The sequence below is a fragment of the Heloderma suspectum genome, chromosome 3 (genome assembly GCF_057233095.1).
Source record: "Heloderma suspectum isolate Gila_16-S chromosome 3, 16-S_ref, whole genome shotgun sequence".
Lineage (NCBI taxonomy): Eukaryota > Metazoa > Chordata > Lepidosauria > Squamata > Helodermatidae > Heloderma > Heloderma suspectum.
Window position 1 is genome coordinate 57,326,168 of NC_139460.1, and position 25,799 is coordinate 57,351,966.

Sequence of the window (25,799 nt, forward strand, 5' to 3'; positions counted from 1 at the left end):
AACAATCCATCTTGAAAACCCATGGTTTGTTTTTGGGTTGTTCAGGGGGGTTAACAAGCCACACCGCATGGTTAACAAGCCACCCTGTGGAAAACGTGCTATGTTCAGACGACACGATAATTCCACTGTTCAATGACTACCCATGCTTCAACAACAACCCACACTGACTCAACCACTGTGTGTGGGTTATTATGTTGTGTGAACACAGCCAGTGTCTGCTGCATTGCTGGCAGGGGTTCACAGATTATAATGATGCCAGGTAAATCCATTATGGAGCAGCCCCATGTTTTGTTTTGGGGTCTTGTTCTTTTTTGGTAACATGTGGTCCTCCTCAGTAGTGTAGTGGTAAATTTTGAAGTTTGAAAGCATGGTCTGAAGGCACATGAGACAACCACCTTGCTGAAGCTAAGCAGGTCTGGGTTTGGTCAGTGCTTGGAGGGGAGACCACCTGGGAACCAAATGTAGCCACCTTGAGTTCCATGATGGAAGAAAGGTGGGATATAAATGAAATAAATAAAATAAAGTTCAGGCACTCATGACCGCCCCCATTGCCACGCCCCCAAGGACAGTCCAAAAATTCAGGCAGCTGTGTTGATCTACATCCACAAACTGGCTTTAGTAGTTTCCACCTCCTCCAGGAGCAGGCCTTTTGTAAAGTGAATGCATCCTAATTGCCCATTCAAGACTAAGCCACCACGAAATACTTTGCATTACAACAGGGAACAATATATTGTTCTGGGGAAAATGCACTTCCCCCAGCTACTGTAAGAACTGTAGCTAAGCTCAGAGGGAACAGAATTCTGAGGCGGGTGGCAGATGACGTCAGCCTCCCCGCTAAAAAAGTGGTGGCCCTTTGTCCCTGCAAAGTCTGCCTCCACTACACTACAACTCTCCAAGCCCCAACTTGGAGCCCCAGTGACAAAGCGTCAGCAAACAAGCAAGTTAAGTAACTGTGTTGTGAGGAAAAGGTAAGTGAAATTACTTAATTATCTATTCAAGTATCTCAGGTAACAATTTAAAATTCATAAATAGCAGCTGAAGCCAAAATAAGGATACAGCTAAATCCCAGAGGGTTAGCCTTCTCATAGTGAACAACTAAGTTTTCCAAGGAAAACACACCCAAATAAAAAAACAGTTATGAAGGTAGAAAGCCAGCAGGGGGGTGGGGGCTATCCGATACATTGCTCTGAGTGCCACATGTATAACTGTCTACCTCCTGGATGGAAGTTGTAAGTGTGTGCTCAGTGTAATGAGCTGCTGACTCTCAGGGAACAAGTTCGTTCCCTTGAGGCCAAGGTGGCTGACCTAGAGAAGCTAAGAGAGGCAGATAGGTTAATGGATGAGACCTTCAGGGACTAATTAGCTGTGTCCCACTCCCAGGGTGACAGCTCCTCTGCTGTCATGGAGAATGCGGGTCACAGGGAAAGAGGGCATCATCCTGAAGAAGAGGGAAATAGGGGTGTACGAAACCCCGCTTACCTGGCTCCGCTGGGGTCTGCAGGTGGGGGGAGGCGATCCGTACCCCCCCCCGGAATCCTCGACGGGGGGAGGCGATCCGTTCCTCCCCCCCGGAATCCTACCCAGCCAGCTCTGCTCCGTGGCCAGTCCACGGAGCCACCAGCCGGGCCAACCTGCAGCGGGCCTCCAGCTGCTGCCAGGCTGCTGCGGACGCAAATGGCGTCCTGTGTCGGGGATGCCATTTGCGTCCCTACACCGGCCTGTGATAGGCTATGTATATATTTACATAGCCTATCACGGCTAAAGCAGGAACGCAAATGGCGTCCCCTACACCATTTGCATCCCTGCTTTAGCCATGATAGGCTACATAAATATATACATAGCCTATCACGGGCCAGCGTAGGGACGCAAATGGCCGCTGCTATAATGGCCACCATTTGCGGCCGCAGCAGCCTGGCAGCGGCCAGAGCTGCCGCCGTCGCTGCTGCTGCCACTTCATCCGCCGCCGGAGCCTCCGCTGCCGGAGCCGCAGCCAAGTAGGCTCCGTTTCGCGGGGCTTTCGCGGGGTGGTGGGGCAGCTTGCTCCGTTCCACCACAGATTCCGGGGGGCCGAATTCACTGGAATTCGGCCTCCCTGGGATCTGTGGCGGAATTCTCTAACGTCCCAAGATGGAAATGATCCCTTAGAAGGGATCGATTCCTCGGAAGATGAACAAATATCCTCTCACACCAAATATGTGTCTCCGGGGGGAGGGGGGCCTGTGGTGGTGGGAGATTTGATAATTAGCTGAGTTTGTGATGGGCGTGTAGACCGCATGGTCAATTGCCTGCCTGGTGCAGTATCATGCACCATCTAGATAGCCTAGTAGATAGTGCTGGGGTAGAGTCAGTGGTCGTGGTCCATGTTGGTACCAACAGTGTGGGGAAATCTTGGAATTGTTGTAGATCACAAGCTGAATATGAGCCAACAATGTGATGTGGCCGCAAAAAAGGCCAATGCTATTTTGGGCTGCATTAACAGAAGTATAGCTTCGAAATCCCATGAAGTACTAGTTCCCCTCTACTCAGCACTGGTTAGGCCTCATCTTAAGTACTGTGTCAAGTTCTGGGTACCATACTTTACGAAAGATGCAGACAAACTGGAGAGGGTTCAGAGGAGGGCAACGAAGATGTTCAGGGGACTGGAAACAAAGCCCTATGAGGAGAGACTGAAGGAAATGGCATGTTTAGCCTTGAGAAGAGAAGACTGAGGGCAGATACTTGAAAGGTTGTCACAGAGAGGAAGGCCAGGATCTCTTCTCGATCATCCCAGAGTGCAGGACACGGAATAATGAGCTCAAGTTACAGTAAACCAGATTCCAGCTGAACATCAGGAAAAATGTCCTGACTGTTAGAGCAATATGACAATGGAACCAATTACCTAGGGAGGTGGTGGGCTCTCCTACATTGGAGGCATTTCAAGATGAAGCTGGACAGCCATCTGTCAGGGATGCTTTGACTTGGGTTCCTGCATTGAGCAGGTGGTTGGACTCCATGGTCTTATAGGCCCCTTCCAACCCTACTATTATTCTAAATGTAGTTGTGAGGTCCTGGAAGCCAAATTTAGGTTGCTAGGTAGGAGGTTGAAATCCAGGACCACCAAGATGGCTTTCTATGAAATGCTACATGTTCCATGCACAGGCTCAACTAGACGGCGAAGCTGAGGAGTCTTGTTAGGCACTGGGGAATGTTTTGGGACAAGCCAGGCTTGTACAAGAGGGACGAGCTCTTCCTCCATCAAAATGGAACCAGACTGCTGGCACTAAACATAAAAAGGGTGGCAGAGCAGCTTTTAAACTAAACCCTGGGGAAAGCCGACAGGAGCTGGGAAGCATCTGGTTTGGGTTAAATCATCCCAAAGGGATGAAGATGAAAATGTTTTTGATTGCTCAAATGTAAAAGGGGAGGAAATAGGCCAGGAGTACATGGTAGAAGATAACAGCCAATCAAGGGGGCCAGCGTCCCATAGCAAAAGATGCACATGCTAGAGGCATCTGGGGAGGGATACCATGTATAGGTGTTCCTATGCAATGCTAGAAGCCTCTGAGCTAAAATGGGGAGAGTTGGAGTGCTTGATTTTAAAGGAAAACCTGGATATAGTGGGCATTACAGAAACCTGGTGGAGCAGAGAGAACCAGTGGAATATGGACATCTCTGGATATAAATTCTATAGGAAGGACACGGAGGGTCGTACAGGGGGAGGTGTTGCCCTGTACATGAAAAAGGGCATAGTGTCGTGCAGACTAGAACACCTAAAAGGGGTAGGCTCTTCCACAGAAGCACTGTGGGTGACAATATCAGGCTCCAAAACTAATTCAGTGCTAGGAACATCCTATCATCCCCAGAGTGACAAATGCTCAGAGTGACCTTGAGATGGAAACCGAAATCAGGGAGGCCTCCAAACAAGGAAGTGTTGTAACGATCAGTGACTTCAGTTACCCCACATTGATTGGATTCCAGCCATGACAAAGAGGTTAAATTTCTCAGTGCCCTAAACGATTGTGCCCTAGAACAGGTGGTCATGGAACCAACCAGAGGGCAACCTTGGATTTAATCATAAGTGGTGTTGCCCAGGACCTAGTATGAGATGTAAATGTTGCTGAACCAGTTGGAAACAGTGATCACAGTGCTACCAGAATTAATAATATTTAAGTGGAAAATTGTCCAGGAAGTCCAACATTTCACTTCAAAAGAGGGAACTTCTCTAAAATGAGGGAACTGGTGAAAAGGAAGTTAAAAGGGGGAGTCAAGAGGATTAAATCCCTTCAAAATGCTTGGAGATTACTCAAAACCGCAATAATAGAAGCTCAGCTAAACTGTATACCACAGGTTAGGAAAGGTAGCATCAAGTCCAAGAGGTCACACCAGCATGGTTAACGAGCAGTGTTAAGGGAGCTATTAGAGAACAGAGAGCTTCCTTCAGAAAATGGAAGTCTTGCCCAAGTAAGGAAAACAAAAGGGAGCACAAGCTTGCACGAAGGCGATGCAAGCAGACAATGAGATGCAAAAAAAGCATTGTGAAGAGCATATTGCTATCAATATCAAGGCCAACAAGAGGGATGGCGGAGAATTTCTCCCCGAAACTTCGGGGGGCCGAGCACCAACGTGTTCGGCCCCCTGAACAAGTTTCGGGGAGAAATTCTCCGTACCCCCCCGCCCCCCGCACCCCCCCCGGGACAGGATTTACGTTTGGCGAATGTCCCTCCCGGCGGCGGGTCCGGCCGGCGGTTTGTCGGGTCTTCGTCCGGGGCGGGAGCGGTAGCCGGTCTTTCGACCGGCTGCTGCCGCCGCCATTCCAATAAAAGAAAAGAAAAAAATGCCCCCGTGATAGGCTACGTGATGATTAACGTAGCCTATCACGGCTAGATTTGCAAAGTCAGCCGTGATAGGCTACGTAAATCGTCACGTAGCCTATCACAGGTGACTTAAAAAAAAAAAAAGCGCGTACGGATAATGGGAGCCCCCATAGGGAGCCGCCATTCACGTTCCTTATTTGGTCGCTGTAGTCTACGTAATCTTTACGTAGACTACAGCGACCAAATAAGGAACGCGAATGGCGGCTCCCTATGGGGGCCGCCATTTGCGTACGCGCTTTTTTTTTTTAAAGTCACCCGTGATAGGCTATGTGACGATTTACGTAGCCTATCACGGCTGACTTTGCAGATCTAGTCGTGATAGGCTACGTTAATCGTCACGTAGCCTATCACAGGGGTGTTTGCTTTTGTTTTTTTTACTTTTAATTTCACGGCCGGGCGAGGCGAGGCGCCTCCTCCCCGGCCTGAATTTCGGCTGGGCGAGGCGGGAAGCCTCCCCCCCAGCCTGAATTTCGGCCGGGCGAGGCAGGAAGCCTCCCCCCCCCCGGCCTGAACTTCGTGGGGGGAGCAGCGAAGTGCCTCCCCCCCACCGTGAAAAGCTGCAAGACCAGGTAAGTGACTTTCGTGCACCCCTAGCCAACAATAAAGAATTCTTTAAATATATCAGAAGCAGAAAACCAGCTAGGGAAGCAGTTGGACCATTGGATGACAATGGAGTAGAGGAGTACTGAAGGAGGACAAGAAGAATGCAGAGAAGTTGAATGAATTCTTTTCATCTGTCTTCACTGATGAAGTGAAGCTATTGGACAGATACCTGTGTCTGAACTAGGGATGTCAGAGAATTCCGCCACGGATCTCGGTGAGGCCGAATGCCAGTGCATTCGGCCCTCCGAAATCTGTGGCGGAACGGGACACCTACCTGCTGCCGTTCGCGCTGATTTGCGAATGGTGGCCGCGGCCACGGCTGCCATTCATTTGATCACTATAGCCGTGATAGGCTATGTAAATACTTACGCAGCCTATCACAGCTAACGCAGGGACGCCATTTGCATCCCTGCAGAAGCCATGATAGGCTACGTAAATACTTACGCAGCCTATCATGGCAAAAAAAAGGGAACGCAAATGGCGGCTATGGCCACCACCATTTGCGTTCCCTTTCTTTTCGCCATGATAGCCTACGTAAATATTTATGTAGGCTATTATGGCAAAAGAGGGGTGCAAATGGCGTAGTGGCCGCCATTTACGTTCCCTTTTTTTTTTTGCCGTAATAGGCTACATAAATATTTATGTAACCTATCATGGCTAAAAAAAAGGGAACGCAAATGGTGGCCGCCGTAGCCGCTGCCATTTGCGTTCACTGGTGGTTGTTGTTGTTTTTGCCGTGATAGGCTATGTAAATATTTACATAGCCTATCATGGCAAAATACAGGGACGCAAATGGCGGCAGCTACGGCAGCCACCATTTGCGTCCCTGTATTTTGCCATGATAGGCTATGTAAATATTTACATAGCCTATCATGGCAAAATACAGGGACGCAAATGGCGGCAGCTACGGCAGCCACCATTTGCGTCCCTGCAGGCTGCCCAGAGGCCGGATGTCCAGCTGCGGGCAGCCCCGGCCGACGGCTCCGCAGAATCTCCGTGAAGCGGAGCCAGCTGGAGAGAATTTCGGGGGGAGGGACAGAGCGCCTCCCCCCCACCGCGAATGTCACCCTTTGAAAAGGTAAGTGACTTTCGTACATCCCTAGCCTGAACTGATGTTTTCAGGAAGGGAGTCTGAGGAGTTGAGGCCAATGGTGGTGTCAAAAGATAAAGTTCTCCACCTTATTGATAAATTGAAAGCAAATAAATCACCAGCCCCAGATGGTATCCATCCTAGAGTCTCAAAAAACTCAGATATGAAATTGCTGATCTTCTAACCAAAATATGCAACATATTGATGTCCCTAACATCAGCCTCTATACCAGAGAACTGGAAGATGGCTAATGTAACACCAGTTTTCAAAAAGGGATCCAGGGGGGATCTGGGAAATTACAAGCCAGTTAGCTTAACATCTGTTCTGGGTCAATTGGTTGAAGACATTGTTAAAGATAAAATTAGTAAGCATATAGAAGGACAAGCCCTGCTGAAAAAGAATCAACATGGCTTCCACAAAGGTTAAGTCCTGTCTCACTAACCTTTCAGAGTTCTTTGAGAGTGTCAATAAACATGCAGACAGGGGTGATCCAGTTTACTTTGTTTACTTGGACTTCCAAAAGGCTTTTGACAAAGTCCCTCACCAAAGACTCCTGAGCAAACTTAGCAGTCATGGAATAATGGGGCTGGCCATCTTATGGATCAGTAACTGGTTAAAGGACAGAAAGCAGAGAGTAGGAATAAGTGGTAAATTCTCGCAATGGAGGGAAGTAAATAGTGGGGTCCCACAGGGATCTGTATTAGGACCAATGCTTTTCAACCTGTTCATAAATGATCTGGAATTAGGAGTGAGTGGAGAAGTGGCCAAGTTTGCTGATGACACCAAATTCTTTAGGGTGGTTAAAACAAAAAGGGATTGTGAAGAGCTCCAAAAAGATCACTCCAAACTGGGAGAATGGGCATGTAAATGGCAAATGCAGTTCTGTCAGGGGTGCCTCTGAGCATAGGCAGTGGCAGAGTAGCTCAGATTCCAAAGAAGAACCGCAAAACATGGGGGAGATAGAAGGAGATTCCCCCCCACACCCTGTAAGTTAGGATAGCCTGCCCACCTTTTCTCAAATGGTGGGCAAGCTGTCAGGATTCCCTTTTGTCCCTGAACTTCAAAAGCCAAAATAAAAACACAGACAAGAGGCTTCTATCCACGGCTCTTTAATCCTTTACTTCAATGGGTCATACAGATGCAAATTGTCAGTAACTCACAGTCTACAAAGGAAAAGTCTTCAGGGAGTTCAAGGGAAAGCTACCAAGGTTGAAAGTTACCCACCGTTTGAGAAAAGGCAGGCAGGCTATCCTAACTTAAGGGGTGGAGGCAGGATCTCCCTCTATCTCGTGAGGTCTCTAGGCGTAGCTGTTCCTGCCGGGCCAATCGGGCAGATCACCTAAGCTCCGCCTCTGCCATCTCTCTCTTGGCTCTGCATCTGTGCCTGGTATCTAAGAATTCAGGCTGTGCAAGCCCCACCTCTCCCTGTTCGCTGACTTTCACAGGGGTGTGTGAAGAGAAGCTCTCTCCATCCAGCTGGACTATTGAAACCTGAGGAGTCTGTCTCTCCCTGTCTGGAAGAGTTTGTGAAAGTTTCTCCCCCACGTTTTGTGATTCCTCTTCAGAATCTGAGCTACTCTGTCACTGCCTATGCTCAGAGGCACCCCTGACAGGTTCAGTGTAAGCAAATGCAAAGTGATACAAATGGGGGGGGGGGAATCGCAGCTTCAAGTATAGCCTGATGGGATCTGAGCTAGCAGTGATTGACTAGGAAAGAGATCTTGGGGTTGTGGTAGACAGCTTAATGAAGATGTCAACCCAGTGTGCAGCCACTGTAAAAAAAAAAAAAAAAAAGGCAAACTCCATGTTAGGCATAGTTAGAAACGGAACTGAGAATAAAACTGCCAATATCATACTGCCCCTATACATATCTATGGTGTGACCACACTTGGAAAACTGTGTACAGTTCTGGTCACCACACCTAAAAAATATATTGTAGAGCTGGAAAAAGTGCAGAAAAGGGCAACTAAAATGACCACGGGGCTGGAGAATCCTATGAGAGCAGGTCACAACAGCTTGGATTGTTTAGCTTGGGAAAAAGTGGGTAAGGGGAGACACGATAGAGGTCTACAAAATTATGCATGGTGTGGAGAATGTGGATAGGGAGACATTTTTCTCCCTCTCTCAAAATACTAGAACCCAAGGTCATCCTATGAAGCTGATTGGTGGGAGATTCAGGACAGATAAAAGGAAGCACTTCTTCACACAATGCATAGTTAAACTATGGAATTTCCTACCCCAGGATGTAGTGATGGCCACCAATTTGGATGGCTTCAAAGGGTGTTAGGCAAATTCCTGGAGGAAAAGGCTATCAATGGCTACTAGTCCTGATGGCTATCTGCTACCTCCAGTACCAGAGGCAGTGAGTCTATGTACACCAATTGCTGGGGAACATGGGTGGGAGGGTGCTGTTGCACTCATGTCCTGCTTGTGGGTTCCTGGTCGACAGCTGGTTTGCCTCTGTGTGAACAGAATGCTGAACTAGATGGACCCTTGGTCTGATCCAGCATGGCTCTTCTTATGTTCTAGTGTTCCCATTCTGAGTGCGAATTTTAACCAGGTCCTCCCTTTTCCATCTCCACTCCACTGGCTCTTCATTATTACATCACTTGGATAATTCCGTAATGATCAACCCTGGCAGAAGTGTCCTAGCTCTTCACTAGAGACAATAGCATTTCAACGTTTTCTTCACTCTCTCTGTATGGCCTCCTTTGTTTCTCTCTCTGTATAGCTTTTGATGGTGTGTTGGTTTGCCCACGTATGTGCAGGCATGAGTGAGAGTCAGAAATAAATGGTGGCAAAGCTGTCAGATCTAAAGCCCCACCAATTAACCACCCCTATATATTCACAGTTCAGGCACAGCACATATAACAACAGATCAATTTTCTTTCACACTACCTACCAGTGTAACTGAATCATGACCTGCAAAGGCTGTTTTCAAGGGAGATGGTATCATTCATTTTCCATGTTTACTTCATTATTAGCCCCTCTGACAAAACTGCCAGAAAAGATAACAAATTGGTCTGAGGGGTGTATTTATTTAATTAATATTTCTACTCCCCACCCCCACACCATCCCATCCTGAGGACTCAGAATGAGCGACAAGGCTGAGATAAACCAGTAAAAACAACTAAACAAATAAAATACCTCTTCAAAACGCCACAGTACTATCTTGAAATGACCTCCTTTCTTGCTTAACATTGCTCATTCAAGTCACCCTAACCCCAAAGGCCTTATGTCACTTTTGGAATGTGCTTGGAGGAAGGCAGTTCCACAGTTTATAAGGGGAGCACATCTGCACTGCAAAAGGCGCCACAAGCTGTAAGTGCAATTCACGTAAGAACATAAAAAGAGCTGCGCCGAGTCGGACCAAGTCCTGCCTAATCCAGCATCCTGTTCTCACAGGGGCCAACTAGGCGCCTAGTGAATCAAGCATCCCATGGGAATCAGTGGCTAACAAGTGCCATTGTATTTAATGCCATTGGAGTGTCCCCATGCACTCATCAGTTTTAGATCCTGGACTTAATGGTGATATGGCAGGGGGGTGTGCATTATGTCAGTTGTGAAGCACACAATTGACATTTCTGTTCTCCCCATCACCAGCACTATTTCATGCTTTACGAATGCTTCTACATTACTGATATTTGGGGCGTGGGGGGGGGACCTTTTGCCAACCCTGATTTAAAACAGAGTACTTTGAGCATGAGCAGTTTCCCTTTTTAGATTCACCTAAATCATAGCATTGTCATGACTCCAGGAATAAAATGAAGTTTTTTTCTGCTGCCCTGATGCTAAACATATTTACCTGGGAATAAACACATTTTTTCCCCATAGAAAAGGAGAATATATTTTAAAAGTAAAAATAATAAAATGAGTATCTGTGACCATGCACAGTTGTACATGGCCACCCCATGACTCTAAAATGTTGAAGAAGAAGAAGAAGAAGAAGAAGAAGAAGAAGAAGAAAGGATGCTGTGGCAACCAGAGTTGCCCATGTTGGCCCACTTGCTGACCTATTTACCACTGACCCCATCACCTCGCATTCTCTGGCTGGTTATCACCGCACCCCCGGTGCTATGGGCACTGAACCTTGGTCCCAAGGTGCCGTCCTAGCTGTACTGCAGTGAGTTATGCCTGTATATATGGCTTCTGAACCTAGGTGACCAAGCATAGGTAACTACTCTTAAGGCCTAGTGATGCTGCACAGATGTTTAGCATATCCTGCTATCTCTCAGGAGATGCTGAGCCTAGAGCCAGGAACCCAAAGGCCTGTGCCCAGCTTCCCCAGTAGTGAGCCACTAGGGCTACAGTCTGGAGCACTGGCCTAGACAGCAAAGGTTCCCAGGTCTACTGGAACCCTTTGCTTGCAGTGGATTGGTCCACTGAGGCTGACCATTGGCTCTCCTTAATAAAGGGTCTCCATTTAGGATGCTACTTTGCCTAGGCATCAATTGTCTTCCTAGCACTGATTTGTTCTGACTCCAACTCCTGGCTCCTAGTTCCCAGCTCTTGGCTCCAAGTTGACAGCTGCCTATGGCTCAGCCCTATCTCCATTGGAGATGGTATTATTCCACTATCTTTCCTGACTTCCCATAAAACCAAGAGCTACACATATTGTTTTAAAACAAAGAATGAAAGTGATATTTCTTTAGAACTGGTACACACACTCACCATTCACTATACAGTCAATACCTTGAATCTCCAACCCAACAAGCGTTGGTTAAAGAAAGAGGTGCAAAACGGGGAAACTAAATTTTTGAAATACATATTTAGAGCTGTACATTTTATGTTGGCAGTTATTGAGAGTGAAAGGCAGAAAGGCAGAAACTTCACCTTCCTTTTTTGCTTCTGTCTTTTCTAGTACAAACAAAATACTATTTTTGACTTTTCTGCTTTGATGAAAAGGTATATTTGGTGTGTGTGTGTGTGTGTGTGTGTGTGGGCTATCTCAAATTACTGGGAATATATTTGAATGGTAGTTTTATACCACAGTGACAACTTGAAGGTAGATATTATTTCCTCCAAGAATACCCCTTGCTATATTTTTGGGAAGTTCTAATATCAATTTTACGCTCGGAGAGTTAGTTCTGTTGAACAACATACTTTCTGTCACCCCAGTCCAGCAACTGAGCCCCTCAGGTCGGAAGGTGTCCAATATACTACTGGGGAAAAGCAGAGAGTATTTCCAAGTAGCGCCAGAAAGAGTGAAGCGGCTGGGCCAAAGCCGAAAGGACATTCAGCTGTGGATGTGTCTGGTGGTGAAAAGAAAATCCGATGCTGTCAAGAACAATATTGTTTAGGAACCTGGAACGTAAGATCAATGAATCAAGGTAAGCTGGAGGTGGTCAAACATGAGATGGCAAGACTGAACATCGATATCTTGGGAATCAGCAAACTAAAATGGACAAGCATGGGCGAATTTAATTCAGGTGACCATCATATCTACTACCATGGGCAAGAATCCCTTAGAAGAAATGGAGTAGCACTCATAGTCAACAAAAGGGTGGGAAAAGCAGTACTGGGGTACAATCTTAAAAACGATAGAATGATCTCAGTACAAATCCAAGGCAAACCATTCAACATCACAGTAATTCAAGTCTATGCCCCAACCACTGATGCCGAAGAAGCTGAGGTTGATCGGTTTGATGAAGACCTACAACACCTTCTAGAACTAACACCAAAAAAAGATGTCCTCTTCATTAAAGGGGATTGGAATGCTAAAGCAGAAAGTCAAGAAATCACCGGGATAACAGGCAGGCATGGCCTTGGTGTACAAAATGAAGCAGGACAAAGGCTAATAGAGTTTTGCCAAGAGAACACGCTGATCATAGCAAACACTCTTTTCCAACAGCACAAGAGGCGACTCTACACATGGACATCACCAGATGGTCAATATCGAAATCAGATTGATTATGTCCTTTGCAGCCAAAGATGGAGAAGCTCTATACAGTCAGTAAAAACAAGACCCGGAGCTGACTGTGGCTCAGATCATGAGCTGCTTGTTGCAAAATTTCGGCTGAAATTGAAGAACGTAGGGAAAACCACTAAACCGTTCAGGTATGACCTAAATCATATACCTTATGAATATACAGTGGAGGTGAGGAATAGATTTCAGGGATTAGACCTGATAGACAGAGTGCCTGAGGAACTATGGACGGAGGTCCGTCACATTGTTCAGGAGGCAGCAACTCAATCCATCCCAAAGAAAAAGAAATGCAAGAAAGCAAAGTGGCTGTCTGGTGAGGCTTTACAAGTAGCTGAGGAAAGAAGGGAAGTGAAAAGCAAGGGAGAAAGGGGAAGATATATCCAACTGAATGCAGAGTTCCAGAGAATCGCAAGGAGAGACAAGAAGGCCTTTTTAAATGAACAATGCAAAGAAATAGAAGAAAACAACAGAATGGGAAAGACTAAAGATCTCTTCAAGGAAGTTGGAGATCTCAAGGGAACGTTTTGTGCAAAGACGGGCATGATAAAGGACAAAGAAGGCAGGGACCTAACAGAAGCAGATGAGATTAAGAAGAGGTGGCAAGAATACACAGAAGAACTATACAGGAAAGATCTTAATGTCCTTGATAGCCATGATAGTGCAGTCACCGAACTTGAGCCGGACATCCTAGAGAGTGAAGTCAAGTGGGCCTTAGGAAGCATTACTAACAACGAAGTTAGCGGAGATGACAGTCTTCCAGCTGAGATATTTAAAATCCTAAAAGACGATGCTGTTAAAGTGCTGCACTCAATATGCCAACAAATTTGGAACGCTCAACAGTGGCCACAAGACTGGAAAAGGTCAGTTTACATTCCAGTTCCAAAGAAGGGCAATGCCAAAGAGTGTTCAAACTACCGCACAATTGCGCTCATTTCACATGCCAGCAAGGTTATGCTCAAAATCCTACAAGCTAGGCTTCAGCAGTATGCGAACCGAGAACTACCAGAAGTACAAGCTGGGTTTTGAAGAGGCAGAGGAACTAGAGATCAAATCGCCAACATTCGCTGGATCATGGAGAAAGCAAGAGAATTCCAGAAAAACCTCTATTTCTGCTTCATTGACTATGCTAAAGCCTTTGATTGTGTGGATCACAACAAACTCTGGCAAATTCTTAAAGAGATGGGTGTACCAGACCACCTTACCTGTCTCCTGAGAAACCCGTACGAGGGTCAAGAAGCAACAGTAAGGACCAGACATGGAACAACCGATTGGTTCAAAACTGGGAAAGGAGTACGACAAGACTGCATATTGTTGCCCTGCTTATTTAACTTATATGTAGAGTACATCATGAGAAACGCGGGGTTGGATGAATCAGAGGTCGGAATTAAGATTGCCGGGAGAATTATCAACAACCTCAGATATGCAGATGATACCACCCTAATGGCAGAAAGTGAAGAGGATCTAAAGAGCCTCTTGTTGAGGGTGAAAGAGGAGAGTGCAAAAGCTGGTTTGAAACTCAACATAAAAAAATCGAAGATCATGGCATCTGGCCCCATCACTTCCTGGCATATGGAAGGGGAAGAAATGGAAGCAGATTGTATTTTCTTGGGCTCCAAGATCACCTCAGACAGTGACTGTAGCCATGAAATTACAAGACGCTTGCTCCTTGGGAGGAAAGCTATGGCAAACCTAGACAGCATAGTAAGAAGCAGAGACATCACCTTGCCAACAAAGGTCTAATCAAAGCTATAGTTTTCCCAGTAGTAACGTATGACTGTGAGAGCTGGTCTATAAGGAAGGCTGAGCGCCGAAGAATTGATGTTTTCAAACTGTGGTGCTGGAGAAGACTCTTACGAGTCCCCTGGACTGCAAGGAGGTCAAATCAGTCAATCCTAAAGGAAATCAATCCTGAGTGCTCATTGGAAGGACAGATACTGAAGCTGAAGCTCAAATATTTTGGCCACCTAATGTGAAGAGAAAACTCTCTGGAAAAGACCCTGATGCTGGGAAAGACTGAGGGCAAAAGGAGAAGAGGACGGCAGAGGATGAGATGGCTAGATAGCATCACCGATGCAATGAATATGGACTTGAGCATGCTCCAGGAGAAAGCGCAGGACAGGAAGGCCTGCCATGCTATGGTCTATGGGGTCACGAAGAGTCGGACATGACTGAACGACTGAACAACAACAACAAGAGCTTAATGCACACATTCAGTTCCCTTACCCACAAGGGCTTTCCCATTTGCTTCACTGGATGGGACAGTTCTGCAAGCACAAAGAGATGCATACATGGAGCTTCTTTTGCCATAAAAGTGAATGGGGTAATATGCTCATGCTAAAGCTCCATGTATACAAGCATGAAAAGGGCAACAAAAATTATCAAGGGTCTGAAGCAAATCCTTTATGACTGTTTACAAATATGGGGCAGTTAGCTTAAAAAGAAAGAGGAGAAAGGAGGGACATGATAGAGGTGTATACAGTTACCCATGAAGTGCAGAAAGTGAATAGGGGGACATTTTTCTCCCTCTCTCACAGTACTAGAACCTGGTGTCATCCAGTAAGTATGCGACAATAGTATAATTGAATGCAAACAGTTAAGTTAGGAAAGTTGTGTGTGGCAGCACATAGCTGAGTCCCATTAGAAAAAGAAGGAGAGGGAACAAACAGACAAATGAACCTGGATGGGTTAAACAATTGCCCACAACTTTATTGGTTTCAGCTTGGAACAGAATTTGGTGGGGCACAGACAATGCTGAAGCCAAGATGGAGGCCTACATTTATAGGCCATTGGCTATACTTCTCTCTCTTGTCCATTCTGAAGCTCCGTCCCACCAAGTCCTGATTGTCTCCTGGGCCTCCTAGTGCCACTGGAAGTGTGACAGCCCCATGGCTGAGCAGCCATAGACTCAAGGCTCTCCCCTCCTTCCCACCAGGAATGTGTGCCCCACAACTCTGACTCCCAGTAAGTGTGGAGAAGTATTTAGGCTTTACTTCGCTCACCTGCCCACACACAATCATCTGTTTCACTTTTTGAGTAGCGTGACAAAATGCAAGATTATAAGGAAGCAGATATAAACAGAAAAATGATCAGGGAAGGACCAGACAGGGACTAGAACACAGGAAAAATTCCAGTTAATCCTATGAAAAGCTTCAGTGAATAACTGAAGAGTCTCTATTCTCGATGTTCAGGTTGTTAGTGCTGTTACTTGCTTATCTAGCCAAAACCACACCACACATGCCCAAGGAGGAGGTATCAGCAGTGCTTGGTGGAATCTCAAGGTTTCCAGAAGTACAACGCCCCCCCCCCCACTCTAATGGGGGGATTCCAGAAGCAGCCCAGTGCAGACTGAGCTTTCCCAGTGGCCATGGGATGCTAGCGTGCTGTTTTGGGGATGAATGGAAAACTAGATGGGTGGAGGAATAGAGTGGAGTGCCACAGCAGAGGTCATGTCTGACCAAATGGAACTGTGAACAGGTTACAGTGGCAGCGCTACAGTGGCACCCGGGCTCTCCGGGTGCTGTCCTGCCAATGCCACCACACTCCCCACACACACACACACACACACACAAACACACCTGTACCTTTAAAAAATTAAACTCTTCACGCTGCCGCCACCCGCTTCTCCGATTGCAGCGGCCAGCTGCTGCTGCACTACCGTGCTGGGAACTCCTGGTCCAGCACAGCAGTATCGCTAACAAAATTGTGCATGTGCACACTAATACGCATGTGCAGATCATTTCCCCATAATAATTATTTTAATTATCGTTATCCTTGTTATTATGGCTGTGTGGATTCTCCCTTCCCACTCATCATCTTAACGTCACTTGGTTCTCTGTGGAAGGGGAGTTGTTACTGGAACAGGAGAATGTGGGTCCAAAGAAGTACCTTTGTGTGACTGTGTGATCCTGCCCTCCCCCTTTGCATCTTTTGTGCCTCAGTTTTCTCTTTCTATAGTATGGGATGCTGACTGTTACGGTTTGTACTGGAGGAAATTAATGGTTTTGATTACTGACAGCTCATTTGTGAGCACTGCCAAGCCACAATGGACAACCTTGTCCCTCCTTTTCCAATGTTCAGAGTAGGGATAGTTCAAACCATTTGTTAGATTAAAGATTGATGTATTTTTCAGTTGAAATAATAAGTTTCTTCCACATTATGGCAGTAAATGTTAGTCATCATTAAAAAGATGAAATGGTCACAATACATAACTCTATGTGGGTAGCTTTCATCCATAACACAATTAAAGTTCTATAGGAAACAGCTAAGCCTAGTTTAGTTCAGTTTGTCGGTTCTGATCCACACCATTTTCGAATGGTGTCAACATTTGAAACATTTAATTTAAGCCTTCCTAAATCTAAGATACAGCACTAATAACAGGAGATACCCAGAGTGCAAAAGCACAACTCATACCAAGGGAACAACTACTACAACAACACCAGCAAGAGAATACCCCTAGCAATCACCTACAGCTCCCAATAGAAAGTACTGCAATGCATACTAACAGAGCCACAGCCTATTTTAGAATGATCCAGCTTCAGAAGATTATTTCTGGCAGATGTAAGGAGTGTGAGATGGCAGAACAAGAATTGATTCAAAAATATGATTGTATCAGTCACTATGTAAACAAGCAACTTGGCTTCTTCTCACATTATGAAAACAAGTGAAAACATTCCTGATTTTTTACCCTGATGTTCCTGTACAGTTCATAGCATTTATTCATTCATTCCATTTTATTTCTATATCGTCCAATAGCTGGAGCTCTCTGAGAGGTTCACAAAAATTAAAACCACAGAGTGCAGCATAAAACAATATAAAATATGAAAGCTTAAAACCACAATATAGCAGCACAAGCAGAATAAAGCCTAGCAGCAATGCAGAGATTTAAAATACAGATTTAAAACACCAGAGCTAAAAGATTAGGAAGCTAAAATACTGGGAGAATAAAAAGATCTTCACCTGGTGCCAGAAGGAGAACAACATAGGTGCCAGGCAAATCCCTCTAGGGAGCTCATTCCACAGCATTTGTGGTTGTAACTGTCCCTTTAAAACCAGGCTGTTGAACCTCAGGTTTGCAGGGCAAATCTGGCCCTCTGAGTTTACCCAGATAGCCACACCCACTTCCCCTGGCCCCACCACCTTTCCCCTATCTGCCAATTATTTGGTGGTTCCCTGGATTTGGCAGCCCCCCCCCTCCCATTTTTAGAAGGTTGAAATGCTTTTCCTAAAGTTGAGTTACTGGCCGTAAGAGCTTTAAGCTGTTTAAAGTGTGCTGTTGTTTTGGCCACACACCCCCGCTTCTCTAAAATTGTATTTGGCCCTCAGGCCGAAAGAAGCTCAACACCCTCAGTGCATACTTCCTCAGTTTAAAAACTGAGGAAGATTGAGTATCATCATTTCATTTCTCTGACTTAGGGCTTCTTCACATGGACCTTTTATCCTGCTGTTGAGATTGCGCACTCACAGAAGTTTGCAGGCCCTTTAGTTGACACCGTGAACCTCCAGGGACTCTCCTGCACTCAGTGACCCATATTCCATTTTTAAATAGATCAAAGACAATGAGGTATCAAATTACCCCACTGGAGTTTCCTCTGTGAAAAAAGAAAAACTGCAGGAAGAGGAGCTAAACCAATGAAACCCATGGAAGACTCAGATAAAGGGGAGTAGGAGGGGGAGAAGGAAGCACGTGTAAAGGGAGTCCGTTGTGATCCTGCAATGCGGGATTTTAAGCTGGTGTAGAGATGCTCTTAGTCCACAGTACCACCCTAACATCGAGTGAAGGAGATAGCTGCCTGCAGACCCGGTGCTCTTTCAAGAAAATCCTCTCAAAGGTCAAAGGGACTCTTAATTTTACTTGTACATTATGGTGAGCAGAAGCATTTTTCAAACCTCTGCCATTCCTGTTGAATAACTGGGGGTTTTTTGAGCGGGGGGGACCCTGTTACAGTCTGATTGTCTACTAGTCCCTTTGTATGCAGACAGATTGTAAAGAGGCATGACTGGAATAGTAGGTGCTTGACGTCTGCAAGGTCCTATAGAAGTTATTGAAACATGACATATCAGGTTCCTCTGGCCTGTACCTGGGGCACTAAAAGGCTTCCAAGACTCAGAGCTCCTGAATAAAGAGCAGAAGTCAATCATACATGACTGCAACTGACACTTTGAGGGAAGTTGGGACTAGCGTGCATAATGAGCCTTTGTTCCGGTGAGTTTCTAGTATGCCTGCTGGGACAGCATTTGTCCCCTCCGTAGAGCTGAAGAGCGCAAGCATCTGTCTTGTTTTCTTTACTTCCTGGTATTTCTGACTCAGTCATTTGTATTCTGTAGAGTGAGACTGACAGAAATCCTACCTGACAGGTGCGAGAGAGGACGTGCACTTTTATGGAGTTTAAAATAAATTCTACATGTTCCATTTGGGAGGTGTTATTGGGTTTGGACTGGGATACTTTCCTCATGTTGCTAAAGTGTGACATGAAACATGGGGGTTAAACCATTATGAATCTATCTTAATTGTGGCTAATTGCAAAGGCACAAACGTCTTCATGAAATACCATGCAGACGCAGTGGTGACCAGTTCCATCCCCCTTTTTTGTTTTTTAAATTGCCCAGTTATTTTTTATTAATAAAGAACGAATGCAGCAGAAAACTAAGACAGGAATCAGTGATGTGGTTTAAGTAAAAAGAGAGCGGAAGGACATCAACATGTGCTTTAAATAAAAGCAGAATATACACATATCCACTCTGCAAACAGAATGGAGATATTCTCTGGAAACTGGCATTAAACCAACATGTAGAGCAGTTTTTATGGCCCAGCTTGGATGCTTACTAGGGTTGAACTTCTTGTTCCCATTATTAAGTGGACAGTTTCCTTGCTTTCCACCACTCTTATAATGTAACATGTGATGCAGGTGTAACACTTCTTCTTCAGGGTCTCTAAAGGGACTCACAGCAGCAAAGGCTTTGTACAGGGACAATATATTTTAATATCTTAATTAAAAACAATAATAATGCACATATAATAATTTTATATGCATAACCCACCAAAACAATAAAACAGAGCACAGCCCTCCCAGAGTTCTGTCTTTTTTTCAGCTTGAGTCCACAAGAAAAATATCAATAAAACTTTTCTCTGAAACTTGATTTTTTTTGCTGGCCGAAGAACCCCCCCCCCCAGTCTCTATTCTGTTCACGCCAGCTCTGCAGCAATCTTCTCAAAAATGGATCAGGATCCAGTAACACAGGAACTTTGTTAAACAGCCCTGTATACAATATAAAAGAATGTAAACAAACAAGGAACTCATATTGTTTGTAATATAAAAAACTCATAACTTTTAAAAAATTCAAAAGGAAACCTCCCTACTAACCTGTCTCAAGAGTTCAGAGTCTTACAGGGAGGAGAAAGCAAGCTTTTGGTAACTCCCTAAAATGCTGGCCACTCCCTAACTCACTCCTTTACTGAGCATGTGCAGAATGTTCCCTCAGAATTCTTAAAGAAAAATATACCAGTGGGTTACACAGGCATTCCATGTGGAGACCAATAGGCACAGAGATCCAAATTGGTGTCTGTAATTCTCCCACCACCCCAGAAATAGGGCAGGAATCAAGTGATTCAGTCATCCATACATTTGGGCATCCATGTAGAGTGCCCACATAAGTAGCATTGCTAAGCCTGGGCCCATTGGGCTCTGCCCCCAAATCTATTGCCCAGAGCACCAAAACTATTCCCCAGAACCCTGACTATTCCCTGATGCTAACTGAAGAGATTTTTTTTCTCAACTTAACTGCCATGCATGGAGGGATTTTCAAGGGACTCTAGCAGATGAGGGAAAGAGTAACCCTCCCCTCTCCACCTGCTGCAGCACACCCAACCCCACCCCTACATGGCAACTAAGCTTAGGAAAAATAAAATGCTTCCATTGATACTAATGGGAGGTTTTTTTTCCTAAGCTTAGGGTGCAATCCTATTGATTGTGCCCTCGATGATCATAAGCCCCTGAACTCGTAGGTTTACAATCATCCTATGCGGGGCGGGAGGAGTGGCAGAGGAGATCTTCAACTCCCCATCCTCCTGGCCTGCATTTTTTGCTAGACAGGCTTTTTTGCCCATCTAGCTGGGGTGCTTCAGAGAGAGAGGGAAGGAGGCTGGAGAGGCTTTAGGATGGGTCATACCCTGGCCTCCAGTCTCTTCCTCTCCCCACCCACCAAAATGCCCTTCCCGCCACCCTCCAACGATGCTTTTCTGTCCTTGGAGAGCTGGCAGCACAGTTCTTTCCATGCCAGCTGTGAAGTGGGGGGAGGGGGGTCAGATCTCCAGCTCCCCCTTCCAAAGTCAGAGAGCTGTTTCTGACCTCAGAGAGGGGACTTCAAACAATCCTATGGCTCCTCAGATGCTTCTAGGGACCATAGGATTGCTCCTTCCTCTGCTTAAGCAGATTTGTGGTCCAAAGTCCCTGAATCCTTTAGTGCCTAATAATTCCTTGGCCCACATCGTCCATTATGGGTGTGGTGGAGGGGGCATGGCCACCTACAAGTCCCTCCTCCAAAAACAAGGTCTTTGAAACCAGTAAGATTCTGAACTGGCCACAGGCTCAGCAATAGAAAGCCACACGATAATAGGTGAAATAAGCCACAACGAGATGGTAAGTTCTTTAGAACTCACATGAACACCAGCTCAAGAGCAAGGACAAGAATATCATGGCTGAGTACATTTGGATGGGTATAAAGAAGAAAAAGTGCTTTTCGACTGAGCTGTGAAAAAAATCAGGACAAGAAACTGAGGATATAATCTTCATACTCGCCTTTATTACCAAGAAGTAAAGAAATTATGGAAGTATACCATGCAGTGCTGTACTGTAGTGTAGGAAATCAATACACACAAGAGGGCTTAAAAGGTGCAAATACATCTGCAAAAACATGATGTAGCAGAAAAAGGTAAGATAAGCCAAAGAAGGAAGCCACACCAGTTCCCAACATGTTTAAGAAGTGTAATTCAGGGTTATCTAAAACCTTTGAACTGTGTTAGAGGCAGAATTATTGCTGTGCAAAGCACCTGTGATTATATCCCTCCTACTGCTGGGAACATGATCATTTAATTCAGTGCCAATAACCTCAACAGTCTGGTAGTACCAAAAGCCAGCCACTGCAATTATTCTCAATAAGAATGACTTATGTAGTTAGCAGAGACATACTTCCAGAAAGAAATCAGCATCATCCTTTCTGAGAGTTGGTACATCCCATAGAGTGTGAAAGTCAGCTAAGGCAAATCCAGGTAAAAACTCTTGTTTATCCATTCAATTCATTAGATCAGGGCTGTCAACCCTCTTTCAGTCCAAGGGCCAAATTCAATTTCAGAGGTGGGCAGGGCCAAAGGCAAAAGGGGCAGGACTCAAAATATGAGCATATTTATTTATTTATTTATTTATTGCATTTATACCCCGCCTTTCTCCCTCTTGCAAGGAACTCAAGGCGGCTTACATTATCCTCCTCCTCACCATTGTATCCTCACAACAACAACCCTGTGAGGTAGGTTGGGCTGAGAGTCTGTGACTGGCCCAAAGTCACCCAGTAAGCTTCCATGGCCAAGTGGGGACTAGAACCCGGATCTCCCGGCTCCCAGTCCGTCACTCTCACCACTACACTACACTGGCTCCCACACTACACTGGCTCCCAGTGTAAATATTGCAGTTTAAAGCTCTTACTGCCATTAACTAAGCCTTAGGAGTGGCATTTCAACCTTTTAGAATGGAGGTGGGCATGCACAAAAGCCAGGAAATGCCAAACAATTGGGAGTTAGGAGAAAGGGGGCCTGGCCTTCTGGAGAACCCCGGGGGAGGGATGGGGACCCCAGGAGGGTTGGAGACCTGAGGTTCTGCACCCCGAGACCTGAGGTTCTGCACCCCCACACTAGATGGAAGTGGATCTCTCTCTCTCTTTCTTAGCCTAAGCTCATGGCGTGATTGTGGGAACACATAAGGTAGAACTGATAATCAGCTGCTATATTGAAAAGGACAAAGAAATTGAATAAAGATAAATGCAAGGAAGTGCAAACAGGAAATTGGATTTGCCTGATGAAATTACATTTTATTTATATAGTTCTGTGGGTGGCAAATCTTTACCCATCTAAGTAGACATTTGAGTAAACATTTGAAATTTCCCAGAGTCCATTAAGATTCAAAATCTCAGCACCACCACAACAGAAATATTATTCATGCACAAAGGGGAGTGCTCTTCCATTTTGGATGAGACTCGGAAGGATGGTGATAAAAAGCCCAAGCCATGCCTCTTCTCTTGCTCCTTCACTGGGACATTTGGAACAGCTCTCTGTTTCCTGCATATGGAATTTCTAGCAAACTTTTTTATTCAACTGCTGTATGAGACTCCCAGGTCTAAGCCAAAATGATTTCAAAATTACAAATGAAGCCGCATGTAAGAATTCTTTGAAATGAGCCACACAGGGTGGACTTTTGTGGAAGCTTGTTTGCCAAACAGTATTAAAAATTAATCAGTCTTTTTAATGAGATTTGCAAAGCAGTTTTTCCTTTAATATTAACAGCCTTGTTCAGGTGTTTGCCTGAATGCATGAGGACTTAAGTGTATTCAGATGGGGCTGTGCACACTGGTCCCAGCCCCTGTGTCTCTGGTGTGTGACAGCCCCACCGCTTCGATTCAGACCTTGCTGTGTTGAACCGGCAAGCTCTGAGAGGGAGTTCTACTTGCGTTTGCTTGAATGCAAGTAGAACTTTGTTTGATCGCAGACCCTGCCTTGTCAGGCAACAAAACAGCATCCTTCACTGCACCTGAGAGCAGCAGGCTAGCTAGGGGGCAGCAGGCTAGCAGGATGCATGGCACACATTCTTCTATCCTCCAACACCTCACCGCTTCTCCCTGCCCTTTACCATCTGCCACCTGAGGCAACTGCCTCACTCTGCCTAATGGTAGGGCCGGCCCTTGTCATTTGTTCACACTACCCCCACAGTGCACAACCATTCAAGGTTACCTCCAGAGAGATTATGCTTTAGGCTGAAATGCATTTCATGACCTTTGAACCACATTCAGACTGCTATTCTTGCAGGCAATAGTCCTGCCTAATTATATATAAACTAATCCCAGTGATTACAGGCAGAATTACATATATGAAAGTGTGTGCAACTTTGTAACCATGGCAGCGTAATAGGTGATCTCTGTGTAAATTACCGTACCCTTTGACTAAATAGTATCGCTGTTTCCCATGGCGCTTCATACATAAAAAGGGATCTTAAGAGCAAAGGACATGTTCATCGTTGGATTTTTGACAGGTTGACAGCTCGCTGGCATCATCTGCACCTCTATTCCCAATTGACTTCCCCAGACAAGCCAGCTGTACTCAGCGCTGATGGATAACCCTTCTTCAAAGTTTGTGCTCTGTTTGCTTGGAGCTGTAAGATATAAGATGCCCCTCTTAAGTCTGTGTGCTCAGTGCTCTTTATTTCCTTCAGGACACTTTAAGAAGTTCTTGTGTTTGGGATCTAGATTAGGCTCTGAGTTGCTACCTCAGTCCTCCCTAAACAGAAGAGGTGGAGACTGAATCTCCACCTCTCCAACTCTACCTTCTCAGATGTCTCTGCCAAGGTCTCTTCCAAGGTGAAAGTCTCTTGGATTATTTGACATACATTCTCAACTGTGCTATCAATAAATCTCTCCTGCTCTCGCCCTCTCTACTATGCCACAGGGTTTTCATTTCCACCTCCAAAGATGCTGCAAAGTAATACATACCCTCAGGTTCTTGCTCCAGAACCAAATTGCTACTGATACCTTCCGTTCAATTACAGAAAAAATGTTAACAAACAGTCCAAACCTTGAGCTCAGCAGCACATCATCAGCTACACAAATAATAAACACAAAAATGGTTGTAGTAAAGATATATTTTTAAAAAGTGAAAAATGATAAAAATGAACAAAGAAAAAAACAACAACACAATTTTTACCTGCCAAAATTCTCTTATAAATAATGCTAACTTTACACAAATGAAGCACTCCAGTTATATTTTTAGTATTTTGTTTTAGCCATTTGAACGTCTTGCAATAATTCATGTTTAAAAGGTGCTATAAAATTTAACTTTTCCCAACAGAACCTTTCCAAAAACTGTTCAGCCATTCTGCCATATGAATTAAATGCAATGTCCGTCAGTGTCTCCTATGGCCATTGGTGCACGATTGTTGCTTTTAAAACTATTAGAGATGTTATTTTACCACATGCATTATTTAAAGATCTATAGTACACTTCCTTTATGCAAGCGGCTGAAGGGAACATCCAAAACTATCATAGAATTTAAAATTCAGATAAGTAGGAAGCTGCACTGTTACAGAGCTAATGGAAATACAAAATGAATTTATGTAGAAATTTCAGTTAAGAAGCTCAGATCATGATTATTCCATTATATGCCAATGGGCTGAGTACTTATACTACAAGTGAGGAGGAAAACTGAACAAATGAGTTGTAGTGAGGAATGTGGTTGAGTGACTGATAGATTGACTGATTATTCATTAACAATATTTGTATTGTTAATTTTTATTATTTGTTTATATATTGTTAATTTATATTGTTGACATCTGGGCAGCTTGCAATAACAGTAAAACAGTAAAATAAAACTGTAAAAATAAAATAAAATTAATAAATAAGTTAAACAGATTCTAGATTTTAAAGTTTAAAAATTTAAAGGAGCAATCCTACGTATGTTTAGACAGAAAAAAAGTCCTGCAGCTCGCAGCCTTCCTCAGCCACCATAGCTAGCTGAGGAAGTCTGGAAGTTGTAGGACTTTTTTTTCCCATCTAAACATGCATAGGATTGTGCCTTAAGGCTCCAATCCTATGCCCACTTACCTGTGAGTAAGACCCACTGAACTTAGTGGGACTACTTCTGAGTAGACAGGTACTGTAAAAAGCCTGAAAAAATAGAAAGGTGTTAGAAAAAAACACAAAACAGGTATCAGGTGAGTATCTGTGGGGAGAGTAGTCCATAACTGGAGTGCCACAACCAAAAAGGGCCTTTCTCCCTCACTTGGTAGGGGGTACCCAGAGAAGGGCCTCTGAAGATGATCTCAGGGTCTGGATAGGTGCATATGAGGTTCACAGAAAAGCCTCCTATACAGATAGTCCTGGGCGGGGCTTTTGTACATCACCCTTGGAATCATACACATCCTAGCCATACTTCATAACCAGCTGAAGCAAACCATTCATGACCAAACTATAGCTCTGACATTATAGAGTGGCCAAGTGTCCTACTTTACAGCCCTTGATTTTGGAGAGCTGGCAGAGGACACTCCTGTGCTTGAAGGTGTCCTCTGTTTGATGG

At 45.0% G+C, this 25,799-nt stretch overlaps 1 long non-coding RNA gene across 1 annotated transcript in view; it reads right to left on the reverse strand.

Annotated features, from left to right (window-relative positions):
- Positions 1 to 19,915, reverse strand: part of LOC146349707 (uncharacterized) — a 38,225-nt gene extending 18,310 nt beyond the window's left edge. The window contains exon 1 of the long non-coding RNA XR_014789062.1: positions 19,834 to 19,915. This is a non-coding gene — a long non-coding RNA (uncharacterized LOC146349707). The remainder of the gene's footprint in view (positions 1 to 19,833) is intronic.
- Positions 19,916 to 25,799: the final 5,884 nt, after the last annotated feature.